Below are 12988 nucleotides of genomic sequence, written 5' to 3'. Positions count from 1 at the left end.
CCTCGATATTTGAATAATTATTTTGAATGACCTAATCAACGATGTCCTTACACTTGAGGCCCTTCCATCTAAGTTCCTACCTTTTTTTCATTTATATAGGCTGAAAGGTGAATATTAAGTGGTGGATTAAATATTTTTCAGGTCTCTAAATTATGACCAAATTAATATTTAGATCTCTCACATTTGAGTAATTATTCGTTTTTCAGGCCATATAAATGGAAAAAAAAGATAAGAATTTAGAGGGAAGAGCCTCATAGTGTAATGGCATCATTATTTAGGTCTTTCAAAATAATTATTCAAAGATTAAAAGATCTAAATGTTAATTTGGTCATAATTTAAGGATCAGAAAATATTAAACTTTTTTATAATTATTTATAAAATAATTAACAAAATACAATCATAATCATTTTATAATGAAAAATTAATAATATAATTATGAATATATAATTATTTTCATCATCTATTATTAATGTATAACTATTAATTTTTATGCCATTCATCATCCAAATCAAATACTATATATTCAACATAATAATAAACAGACCAAAATATAAGTTAAAATAATTTAACTGTTATAATAATGTTAAATCATTCATAAATCACACAAAATATAAAAACGTACTGATTAAATTATATTTTTTATTATTTTATTAAATAAATAAATAATTGATTATTAGTTATAAAATAAGAATTTTTAAAATTAGATACGTTTTAAATTTGCACTTTCAAGAAAATTTAGACTATTTATTTCTAATTTTGGATCTTTTATTTATTATGAATTTTTTTAAGAAGTACAAATTAGTGGATTCAATAAATGAGATTTAAAAAAAAACATTAGGAGATATAAATTTTAACTTTTTCAGGTCAGTCGCTAATCAGATTCCAAATCGATCACTAAAAGGGGTCCTAATATTGACCGGCATTTTAGTGAAGGATTATTTTTGGTCTCGGTAACTAAATCAGTATAATTGGTCTTTAATTCATCACAACTTTTTTCACTTAATTAAATTTTATTATCAATTTTTTCGATCGCAATCAATAGTTGGTCGGTCGCTAATAGCAACCAAGCATTTGGTCGCTAAATTCGATTTATTTCGTTATTTTTGTTGTAGTGAATCGAAAAGGTATTTTGGAGCGTTTAAAAGTCTGTATTTGAATTTATGGACTTCTCTGGTGGCTCAAGCTACAATTGCTTAGTTTCGACTTTTTAGTATTGTTGGTAATAATAGTATGTTTGAAATTTATTTTTTATTTTTGAAGTTTAATTGTTCTTCTTTTTAAATATGTTTGAAATTTTTAGTTCTTATATTTGTTAATTGTTCTTCTTTTAAACTGCCGAACTAAACCGAATCAAATTTATATATTCGTTTGATATGATTATCTTTCATGATTTGATTCGATTTAAAATATTTTATAGAAAATCATTATAAATTTGATTTGGATAAAATTTATAAAACGAATTGAACTATATAAATCTCTATTTGTAAGTAAGCTTTGCCATTGATATAAATAAAATATGATAAATTTACGTGCTCTAAATGGTTTAATTAATGGATAAAACTTGTCTACATCCGCTATATGATACCATCCATATATCAAGCCAATAGAAAGGGGTTCTTTAAAAAAATAATTATTGTTTTGTCTTTTTTTTCCGACAAAATATCTTCATTTGAACAAAAAAAAAAATTTAATTAATTTGGTGTATAAAATAGCTCATACACCAATTGTAGAAAAGTTTTTTATCTTACTTAATAAATCACTCACATATGCATAATAGAATTAAGGAAAATATTTATCTATGCCGAGTCTATCACCCCACATATGAACCAAAGTAATGAAATTAAGATTTTTTTAAAAAAAAATTATTTTTACTTTATTCTTTGTTTCCTCATGTATTATTAGAATTATCCCGTTTTAACAAAAATTCATATTTTCATTGGTTTGATCATAGAGCCATGGACCTAATTTAGGTAAGTCTATCCCCTAAAGATGCTAACTATAACTATAACAAAAATAATTTAGGATAATTATATATTTCATAACAAAAAAGAATTTATATTCTCTGGTTTCTTGAATGAGAGGTTTTTGAGATGAAAATATGTAAAAATGTGAGAAGAATTGTCCTTTGCTTCTCGTATGTAGTTCTTTATATAGAGGAAAGAGAGGTGGGTTAATGGAGAGATTCTCTCCACGCCATAATGTTTAGTTAAGGATTTTCAGGGATGTTGGATAAGATATGATTTTATTAAATATATTTATATATCAATTTAATCAGATATTTAATTTTATTATCAAGAGTCCTCCCAAAAGAGTTTGGTCATTTATGTCCAAATGTGTCTGTCTATTGCAAACTGTTTATGCGTGTGTATTTGTTTAAGTCTGTCTGTCAATGAGCTTTTTGGAGCTTGGCCAAGATTGCTTAAGTCTACAAGATAGGAAGCTTGTTTTGAAGCTCGGCCAAGACTACTTAAGTCCTTATGTCAGGCAGCTTGTTTTGAAGCTCGCCAGGACTACTTGAGTCCGTAAGTCAGGGAGCTTATTTTGAAGCTCGTCCAAGACTACTTGAGTCCGTAAGTTAGGGAGCTTGTTTTGAAGATCGGCCAGGACTGCTTAAGTCCGTAAGTCAGGGAGCTCGTTTTGAAACTTGGCAGGACTGCTTAAGTCCTTACGTCATGAAGCTTGTTTTGAAGCTCGACCAAGACTGCTTAAGTCCTTACATTAGAGAGTTTCTTTTGAAGCTCGACAAGGACTGCTTAAGTCCATAAGTCAGGGAGCTTATTTTGAAGCTCGATCAAGACTGCTTAAGTCCTTACATCAGGGAGCTGCTTTTGAAGCTCGATTAGGACTGCTTAAGCTTGTATGTTTAGGAGCTTTTTAAAGCTCGGCAAGGACTACTTAAGTCCGTATGTCAATGAGCTTTTGGAGCTCAGTCAAGACTGCTTAAGTCCATGTGTCAATAAGCTTTTAGAGCTCATCAGGACTGCTTAAGTCCGTATGTTAAAGAGCTTTTGGAGCTCGGCCAGGATTGCTTAAGTCCATATGTCAATGAGCTTTTGGAGCTCGCCAGGACTATTTAAGTTTGATGATCAAAGTAAGGCAAAGGATTTTTCTTTTATGAAAAACCTCAAGAAAAACCTAACATATATAGTCATTTCTACATCCTAGATTGGTAGACCCTTCCGATCTCCCCTGATACTCCTTTAGTTTGTCTTTCTGTGCAAGACGTTCCAACTCTCTTTTGAATTGCCAGCAAGCTTCAGTGTCATGCCCACTGTCTCTATGGAACTCACAGTATCAGCTCCTGTCTCTATATCCGGTGGTATCCTCTTTCAATCTTTTGAGGAAGCTTATTTGTACTTTATTACCTTGCTCCAATATTCATGCTAGTATCTCGGCGCATGATTTATTGAGGGGGGTGAACTCCCTTTCTTTAGTGAACTTGATTTCTCGGTGATAAAGGGCTTTGAGTGGGTAGCTTGTTTTTGGGTGTCTGATGGGTGACCTTCCCCTTGTTGAAGATGAGTATCTCCTTCCACTATGTCTATCATGTCGGGGTGAGCTTTTTTATCGTGGAGGTAGGCGTCATCAAGTTTTGTGTACTTATGAGCTCTTGCCATTAGTTCTGCAAAAGATAGAGGATGTTCAACGCTTATACTTTCAAAAAGTTTATTATACTTACAGTTCTTTGCCATGGCGCTGATGGTGACTTTGTCATTTAAGTTCTCCACTTGCATTGCTAATCCTTCAAATTTTGCTACATATTGTCTTAATGACTCTCCTTCTTCTCACTTCAGATCAATGAGGCTAGAGGAAATTTTCTTAAAAGGGATGCTGATGATGAATCGAGCTTTAAATAGTGTTGATAGCTAAGCAAAAGATTGGATAGAGCCAGTTTTTAGTGTATGATACCACTCTTGGGCATTGCCTTTGAGCATGACAAGGAATACTTTGCACATGAAGTCTTTCAAATTGGTCTGCAAGTACATAACTGCTCTGAATGCTGTTAGGTGACTACAAGGATCGGTACTGCCGTCATTAGTTTGGAAAATTGGCATCTTGAACTTCGATAGGAAAGTCGAGCTCAAAATGTCCGGAGACAGGGGTGAATCATCTCTGAGTTTGAAATTTTTGGTCTCTCCATGCTCTTTACATTCTCTGAAAATTTCCTTGACAGTATTGCAAAGATCGGCGTTGTTTGCTACAGGTGGAGCAAACTCCCTACTGTCATGCATATAAGAGCTCTGGTAAGCTTCAAACTCACCCTCTGGTAGCTGGGTTGGAGGTTCATCCTGGAAAGGCTGATGGTTCTTTTCTCTCCCAGATCTATTAGAGAGACTTGGGTGCTCCTGATCGCCATTAACATGCCTACTTTTGCCATTCGGGATTGGAAGCTTGTCCTCTTGTTGAGGTTTGGCTAGCAGGCGCTCAAGTACAATGGTGGACTGCTCATAAGCTTGAGTTAGGGCGGTTGCCACTTGAGGATCGATCACTAGAGAAGGTGGCATTGACACTTGATTATTGGGCATCTCTTGCTCTCCTACCACTTCCTGTAAGCTTGGGTTTATAATTGAATTGTTAGACATGATAAAGAAGGGGTTTTATTTCAGGTTTGAAAGAATCGTGAGGTGTGTTCCACGCTCACCGCACCATTTAATAAAAAAAAAAAAATTTATATTCTCTGGTTTGTTTAATGAGAACCTTTTGAGATGAAAGTATGTAAAAATGTGAGAAGAATTGTCCTTTGCTTCTCGTATGGTTAGTGGAGAGATTCTCTCCATTACTACCCACCAAAATATTTAGTTAAGGATTTTCAGGGATATGGGATAAGATATGATTTTATTAGATATATTTATATATCAGTTTAACCAGATATATTATTTTATTTTTTACATATATCAAAAGGGGGTAGCCCTCCCCTTGGCTCACCAAACTGGTGAAATAAACTGTAGTTGAGAAGACTCAAACTCAATACCTCCACTCCTTACATAAATGAGAAGACCAATCAGACCACCACCTGGTTAACATCAGATATTTTATTTTATTATCAATATTTAAACAAGATTAATCTAATAGCATGAGAAACGCAAAAAATATATTTGAAAAAACTAATGTTAATATTCAATACAATGTAATTTGTACAAGTGGAACTGAGTAAGATAACTTCATTGCAGGTAGAGGTGGCCACGGTTCCGGAACCGCTGGTATCGGTTCCAAAACCGAACCTAAAATTGACGGTTCCAATTACGGTGGAACCGAACAATTACGGTTCTGGTTTCGGTTCCTTAACGATTCCAAAATTGACGATTCCGGCTAGTTTTCTGAACGATTTTCTAGCGAATCGCATAATTGTAAAATAAAAAAGTAGAGAACATTTTTCTTCAAAATTTAAAATTTAAAAATTTGTGAAATAATTTCTAAAAAAAATACCTTTAAAAAATTAAAAAAAGCTTGAACTTAATTTATTTTTAAAAAAGACTTGAACTTAATTTATCTTTTTTTAAAAAAAGTCTTCAAGTTAATTTATTTTTTGTTTAAAAAAGTTGAAACTTTTTTTTTTTTAAAAGGACTTGTACTTTTTTTTTCAAAAATTAAGTTGCCCACGTATCCTCTTTGGGTTTAGAGGAATCAAAGCTCATGTAATTCCTACTTATCTTGTACCGATTTTACCCATTTTATTTTAGTCTCTATTTCCACCACCGGATGATGTTCCCTTTGAGGACCCATCGTAAAGATTATATAAATCTTCATTTTATTTGATATTCTCTTGTGCTCTTAGTTCGACCTTACTATAATCATTCACGCATGATTGTCTTCTAATGAATCGGGTGTCATACTATAGCGTGTTTCATCAAGTACGTTTCCTCCTTGACTAAAAGTTTGTTCAACCGTAACAGTGGAGACCGGAGCTGTTAAATTTTGTTTTGCAATTAGTGAAAGGGTTGAGAATGTATTGGGGTAACGACTCCACCAATCTAGAACTGGAAAATTATTATCTGCAAAATTATCACCAAACTTAAAAGAAGTAGTAAGATAATTATCAAGTTCAAGAAAAGAACCGAATCCCCTAGGTCTTTTTTATCTTTGTAGTAATATACGTTCAGCAACACCAACACTTATCTTTTCAGTTGGGAATGATCGGGAATTAAATTGAGAAGAATTAGAAGAAGTAGATGAACTAGAATATTCAAAAAATTCATTATATAATTCTATAATATTTTTTCTAACTCCATGCAATACTACATTTATATTAACACTAGCTATCTTCTATATCAAGATTTAATATTCATAATAAAGAGTCAAATATTCAGATAAAATTTCAAATTTATATCTAGGATCAAATACACAAGAAACAAGAAAAAGGGTAGTTTATTTTTGAAATAAGATAACCATTTTTTTCATTGATAAAACACAATTTTGTAATAAATCATCATTTTCAAATTGTTGAAGTGCACTAACAATATTAATGCATATAGGTAAAAACAAATGAGATGTGGGATAATAAACACACTAAAGTTATATATAGCATCATTAAAAATTTTTAAAATATGCAACATTTTTGCACAAATCTCCCAATTTGTGGATATAAATTAATTTCTTCAATATTGCTAGTAGTAAAAATGAACAATAATTCTTTATATGAAAAAGACTCATTTAATAATTCATACGTTGAATTCCAACGAGTTGGGATGTCTCTTGAAAAATGTTTTGATCTTTTTTTTTTATTTTCTTTACAAAATTTAACCCAACTTTTCATCATTTGGGGATGTTACCATAAATATGAAATAACTTTTCTAATTGGAGAAATAAAACATTCAAGAACTTTTAAATCATCTTGTACATATAAATTTAAAACATGACATGCACATTTAATATGAAAAATTTTCCACTAATTTTTGGTTTACAAATTGATTTAAGTTCAATAATTGATTTAGTGTTGGCAGAAGCATTATCAAATAAAATTGAAAAAATTTTTTTGGTGAATTTATATTCATCTAAAATTGAAACAATCATTCTATAAATATTATTTGCAATATGTTTATCATCGAAAACACGAAATGCAATAATTCTTTTTTGAATTTTCTAATCATCATCAATCCAATGACATGTAATGCCTATATAAGAATGTATTTGCCAATGATCACTCCAAATATCACAACAAATTGAAACATGAATTTTTATTTCAGAAAATAAAAGTTCTAACTCTTTTTTTCCTTTTTTATATAAAGAAATAATAGTTGATTTTACAATATTTCTTGGCACTCTTTTCACAGAATGATTTAAAACTTTTTGACAATATTGATTAAAATCTACTTTTTCACAAAAACTAAAAGGTAAATGTTCCATAGAAATCATTTTAGCTAATTATTCTTTTTGTTGTTTTTGGGAATATTGAAATAAAAAAAAATGTTAGAAGATACGTATTCAGAAATTTAAGTTTGAGATCGATCAACTACTATTTTTGTTGGATATTTTGCCTTTAAATGCTTCTAAAATGATCCATAACCGCCCACTTGTTTATATTTATAAGAGTTCCACGATAATTGCAAATTACATCGAACATTTTGTCGACTTTAAATTTTTTCGTGAAATGAATGGCGAAAAAGTTGTTACTTTCTCTTGCTCTTCGAAAAATTTATGTACCTTGCTCTTTATCTTGTTGTAAATTCTTATCATTAAATTTAGATTCTTGAGTTGGAATTTCCATATTTTCATTTGGATATCCCTCAAAATTATATTGATTGAGAGTAAAATCGAATATGTCGTTTGTAGGGATAGATAAATATTGTGTTTCTCTAATCTTTTCCTTGCCCTTAGCGGAACTTGAGTTTCCTCTACTTGCCATTATAGGAAAATAATATTGAAATAACCCGATTTTTTATTTTCAAAGATTTTTCATTTAAATTTAATAAACTGACAGTGTGGAAAATGTATCTAAATATTCAAATGTGAATTAATAATTTGTACAGTGATAAACCGAATCAAAAACCAATTAAAAATCGAAAAATCAAACAAAAATCAAGATTTGGGCCAAATCGAACCGAATCAGCCCAAACCACTTCTAGAAGCCTCTCCCCTCTATATCCAGCGCAAACTTCACCCTCTCCTCGCCATTTTCTGCGCCACCTCCAGTCCACCACTGTCACTGCCACCACCGCGCCGCCACCTCTGCTCTCTTCTTCTTCTTCTTCTTCTTCTTCTTCTTTCTTTCCTTTTTTCTTTCTTTCTCTTCCTTTTTCTTCCCTGCACCTGCGATCGCATCACTGTCCAGCAGCTCCAGTCGAGCGCCACCGCCGTTCTCACTGCTGCTCGTCACCGGAGCAGCTCTGTCGCTCGTCCCACCTCGTCCTAGCTCACGCAGCGCCACCAGATCACACAGTCAGGCCCTCTGCCAGGTCTGTCGCGCCTACAGCAGCAGCACCAGCTTCAAGCCTCGCTGCCAGCCGCTCCTCCGCCTCTCTCTGCCTCTCTTCGCCACTGTTAGTTGGATCCGACCACCAGCAGTCACTGCTTTTCAATCTGGCACGCATAAAAACTCCCGATCTAGCAAAATTCGACAAAAATTATATTTTGGGGTAAAAATTAATTTTAATAATTTTAGTTACTTGAATTAATTTTATTATTGTAGTTAATTTAGTTCATTTAATTTTAGTTATTTTGCGTAGTTAATTCATATTATGTAGTGAAATTAATTTAAATAGGTTTAATTTATTGATTAATAAAATATTTAGTTAGTAATTGTAGTTATTTAGTTAGTTAAAATTAATTCAAAATAGTTATTGATTAATTAATATGAAGTAATTATTGATTAATAACAACAATAGTGAGTTAAATTAAATTCAGTATGAAATAATTTATTGAGGAATTTTGATAATAATATTATGAATGGAATGAGAATTGAAGGTAATGTTGATATTGTTATTCGGATGGAGGATGAGGAAATTAAATTGATTGATTGCCCGATGGATGGGCTGTGTGGTTTGGAATTATTGATATATTATTGATATTTTAACAGGTGGATAGTTAAATTTTTAGGGGAGATGCTGCCGAAATTTCGGTAGAAAATAAAATAGAGTTCGGTAGAAAAATAAAAGTTTATTACAGAAAAGAACTTAATATCGAGATTAGATGACGTAGAAAAATTAAGAATACAAAAATAAAATTCTTAGAGTAGTAAAGAAATATGTTATCTGATATAGTTACTTTTGTTTTGTGTCATTCTTAAATTTCATAGATCGCCCGGGTCCGTCTAGTGCTCCTTCCGACCAAAATCAAAGTTAGGGATTCGTTCTCCACTACTGTGAGTAATAATAAATAATGCATGTCAACACTGCATTTGCATAACATTACATTTATATATATTTACATATTGTATTTTCTCATATATATTATGTTATGATCATTATAATTATACTTATGCATAATTGTGCATTTGGATGAAATTGATGTATTATGATAAATGAATTGTTTGATTATTTGTGCTGTGTATATACTGTGCTCTGTTTGTGTGGAGTTGGGATGAAGTGGGTCACCCTGGGTTTGTGAGGACGGTCGATAAATATGGATCCTGATGAACTGATGAAATTGGACCGTCGGCCGGGTAAATGGGAGATCGGCGCCCCCGTGTGCACCTGATGAATTGATGAAATGATGTTGATGATATGGAAAAGAAAAGAGAGAATGTAAAATAAAATATTGAGAGGACTGGTCAAGTGAGGATTAGACCGGTCGGCCAGATATGGGGGATTGGCTCCCTGGGTGCACATGTTTGAGAGGATGGGCTGTTTGAGAGGACGGCTCGTCGGGGGTTTAGGTGACTCCACTGACTAATTTCCACGTGATGTGATTACTTGAAGGTGATATTGTTTGTGGGTGCTGATGTAATGTCATATGATTGACTGTTGTGTGTTCATTTAGTATACTAGGGTACATTTTGCTTGACTGTATGTGGTGTGTATTATTTATTATTATTCACTGAGTTGCAAAACTCACCCCCCCAACAAACCTCCCAGGTACTAGGAAGCAGCTGATTTGACTGAAGCTCTGCAATCTTCTCCGCAGAGTTATAAATGTAAACTTTATATTTCTGTTATTTAATTTTGAATGTATAAATTACTCTATTATCAGATTATTATTGAACTCCGCAGTTATAGGGTTGTGTATTAATATTGGACTTATTGTTAGCACTACATTGCTAATTAAATATTATGTAATTAGCTGTAGGTGAACCAGTAAGCCCATAATGTGATTATAATTTATTGTGAATAGGCCCCAGGTTATATATTATGTGTTAATCGAGATTGGGCCATATGTTTGTATAGAGGCTTACTGTTTTGATGAAATTGAGACAGATTGAATAATTTAGGCTTACTACGGGCCTCGGGGGCCTTAAGCTTACCTGGGCCCTAGTGCCGGTCCGGCCCACGGAAACGGGTCGTGACAAATATGTAACTTGAAAAATTGAATAAAACAAATTAGAGAGAATAATTAGAGATTGGAATTTGAAGAAATTAATTCTCAATAATTTGGACAAATAATTGGAGATTGGACTTTGAAAAAATTATTTTCCAATATTTTGGACAATAATTTATGAATGAAAATTAGAGAAATTGTAGAGTAGAGAATAATATAGAATAGAGAGAGTAGAGATTATTTTGTGTGAGGGGATTGTATATGGAATGAGGTATTTATAATAAATTCAAAAAATCAATTTTCTACAATTACCTTTGAAACTAGCCGTTATGTAGCCGTTTATAGTTGTTATGAAGGGTAATTTGGGGATTTCACAAAACTATTGGAAAAAAAAAATCTGCTGGAACCGACTGGAACCGCTAGTTTGAACTGGTAGAACCGCCGGTTCTAGCCGTTTATCATTAAATTCAAAATCTGCTTGGAACTATCAGTTTTGAATCGTTGGTTCTAACCGGCTGGACAAACCATCGGTTCCTAACGGTTTCGCCCAATTCTAGGAACCGTCGGTTCACGGTTCCAAAAATAGTGAAACTAGAATCGAATTGTAGGGCACCGGTTCTGATTCTGATTCGGACCAGTTTCAGTTCCCACCAGTTCGAAACTGACGGTTTCAGTTTCGAAAACCGTAATATGGCCGGGTCTAATTGCAGGTAGAAATTGGTACAACATATAAGATAGTATCAAAATTCAAATCAAATATTTGAATAATTTGTAATTGTGATTTTTCTTTATACATATGGGGAAATTCCCGTTTAATATAACTCATATATATCCACATAAAACCTCCACTCAACCACTTATAGTAATTCGTATATGTATACAATTACAAAGACCAGCATATATTACCATATAATTTACCAAAATATGGTTCGGTCAGTAGTGTAAGAACCCCTCATTCTTTTAAACATTTCACCTGAGTAAAAAAAAACAAAAAAAAATCACAAACTTCCACCTGAAAATTTCCAATATATATATGTGTGTATTCTTCACAATCTGTGTCTCAAAAGAGCTTTATAACTAGTAAAATTTCTCTTTGGACCCATATATGGATGAATTGGCTGATGAACTTTGCAAGGAATGAAATTCAACAAAGTAGGGTGGTATGGACAATACCTAGGGTGCAAGAAGAAGATAAAACACTCATGAAATGACCTCTGATTAGGAAGACCAAGAATGCAATTTTGTCTAATATCAAGAACTCCACTTTTCACTAGCTTCCAACACAATGGCCCTAACTTCGTAAAATAATTATTTGAAAGTGACAAATTTGCCAAATTCTCTAATGCACACACCACCTCCGGCACTTGGCCGTACAACAAATTTCCGGTGAGGTTCAACTGTTCAATCTTGGTTAAGCAACCTAAAGAGCAAGGTAAAGGACCTGTCAACAAGTTATTACTAGCATCAAATAGAACTAGCTCTTTCAAGAACCCTAATTCATATGGAATGCAACCTGTCAACAGGTTGTTTAAGAGTAAAACTTCGGTTAACGTTGACGAAACGTTCAAAATGCTTCTTGGGATTGGCCCTGTGAATTTGTTATTAGCTAAGGTGAGGTAAAGAACTGGAGTTGCGCCTAGAGTTTCAGGTAGTTTTAGCATGAAATTGTTATTGTTAAGGAACAACACGTCAAGTCGTTGAGTGAAAATTTGAGGAGGAACTGACCCAGTAAAGAAATTGAATCTTATGTCTAAAAATGACAAACCGGTGATGCTAAGAATTGCCATAGGAAAATTTCCAAAGAAAAAATTGTTGCTCAAGTCAAGTTCATAAAGAAATGGTAAATCTGCTAGTTTTGGCGATATGGTACCAGAAAAATTGTTGGAATTTGCATGGAAAATTGCAAGATCAGGAAGTTGATCAATGAATCCATCAAGACTAGGGGCAGATAGCCGGAATCCATTAAAATCAATGGCAGCAAGCGCAGTAGCAGAGATATTATCAGGTGGGTGATCACAGTAGAAGCCTTTGTAGTTACATATATCTGGGCCTACCCATGTTTGAGTGATATTAAGAGGATCTGAAGTGATAGCTTTTTTGAATGTTTGGATAATAGGGTATACTACAGCAAGTCTTTGATCTGAGAAATTTAGAATTTTTGGTATTAAAGGAGTTGAAGGTAATGGTGATGGACTTGGAGAATCTTGGCAAATTGCACAAAGCAAAAATAGAAGGGTAAGTATACAGATGTGGATTAGGGTTTTGGTGTATAAAGAAATGATTGTCATTCTGACATCTATATATATAAAGAGATTGAAGAAGATGAAGACCAAAGAAGTTAGAGGTGTTTTATATATAGTAGTTTCGTGTGTATGGTAGGTGAAAGAAAGCTTCATTTTCAAGCTAAGAACTTTGTTTTATATGTTTTTAAATTTGGCATATGTGTTACATATGTTAGTGGATTGGACATATTGGTTGTGATCAGTCTCACACCTTTTGGTAGGTCATTTGTTGACTTGGCGTTGATATGTAGGGTATGTTTGCAAAATTAGTTTTTTAGTAATTGTTAATTATTTTA

The 12988-nt window shown here is 32.9% G+C and overlaps 1 long non-coding RNA gene and 1 other non-coding gene across 2 annotated transcripts; one reads left to right on the top strand and one right to left on the bottom strand.

The window, feature by feature from the left end:
• The first annotated feature begins 8098 nt into the window (after positions 1-8098).
• Positions 8099-10263, top strand: LOC149495500 (uncharacterized). The gene is made up of 3 exons (XR_016321345.1): positions 8099-8573; positions 9233-9298; positions 10011-10263. It is a non-coding gene; the product is annotated as an uncharacterized LOC149495500 (long non-coding RNA).
• Positions 10264-11153: 890 nt separating this feature from the next.
• LOC105646289 (uncharacterized protein At4g06744) lies at positions 11154-12787 on the bottom strand. Its single transcript, XR_016321344.1, has one exon. It is a non-coding gene; the product is annotated as an uncharacterized protein At4g06744 (transcript).
• Between the last annotated feature and the right edge of the window lie 201 nt (positions 12788-12988).

This window comes from Jatropha curcas, chromosome 6, assembly GCF_041381405.1.
Source record: "Jatropha curcas cultivar XTBG-Jc1 chromosome 6, XTBG_Jcur_1.0, whole genome shotgun sequence".
Taxonomy (NCBI): Eukaryota; Viridiplantae; Streptophyta; class Magnoliopsida; order Malpighiales; family Euphorbiaceae; genus Jatropha; species Jatropha curcas.
Note: the sequence above shows the minus strand (reverse complement) of the source record. Positions and strands in the feature narration are given on the sequence as shown.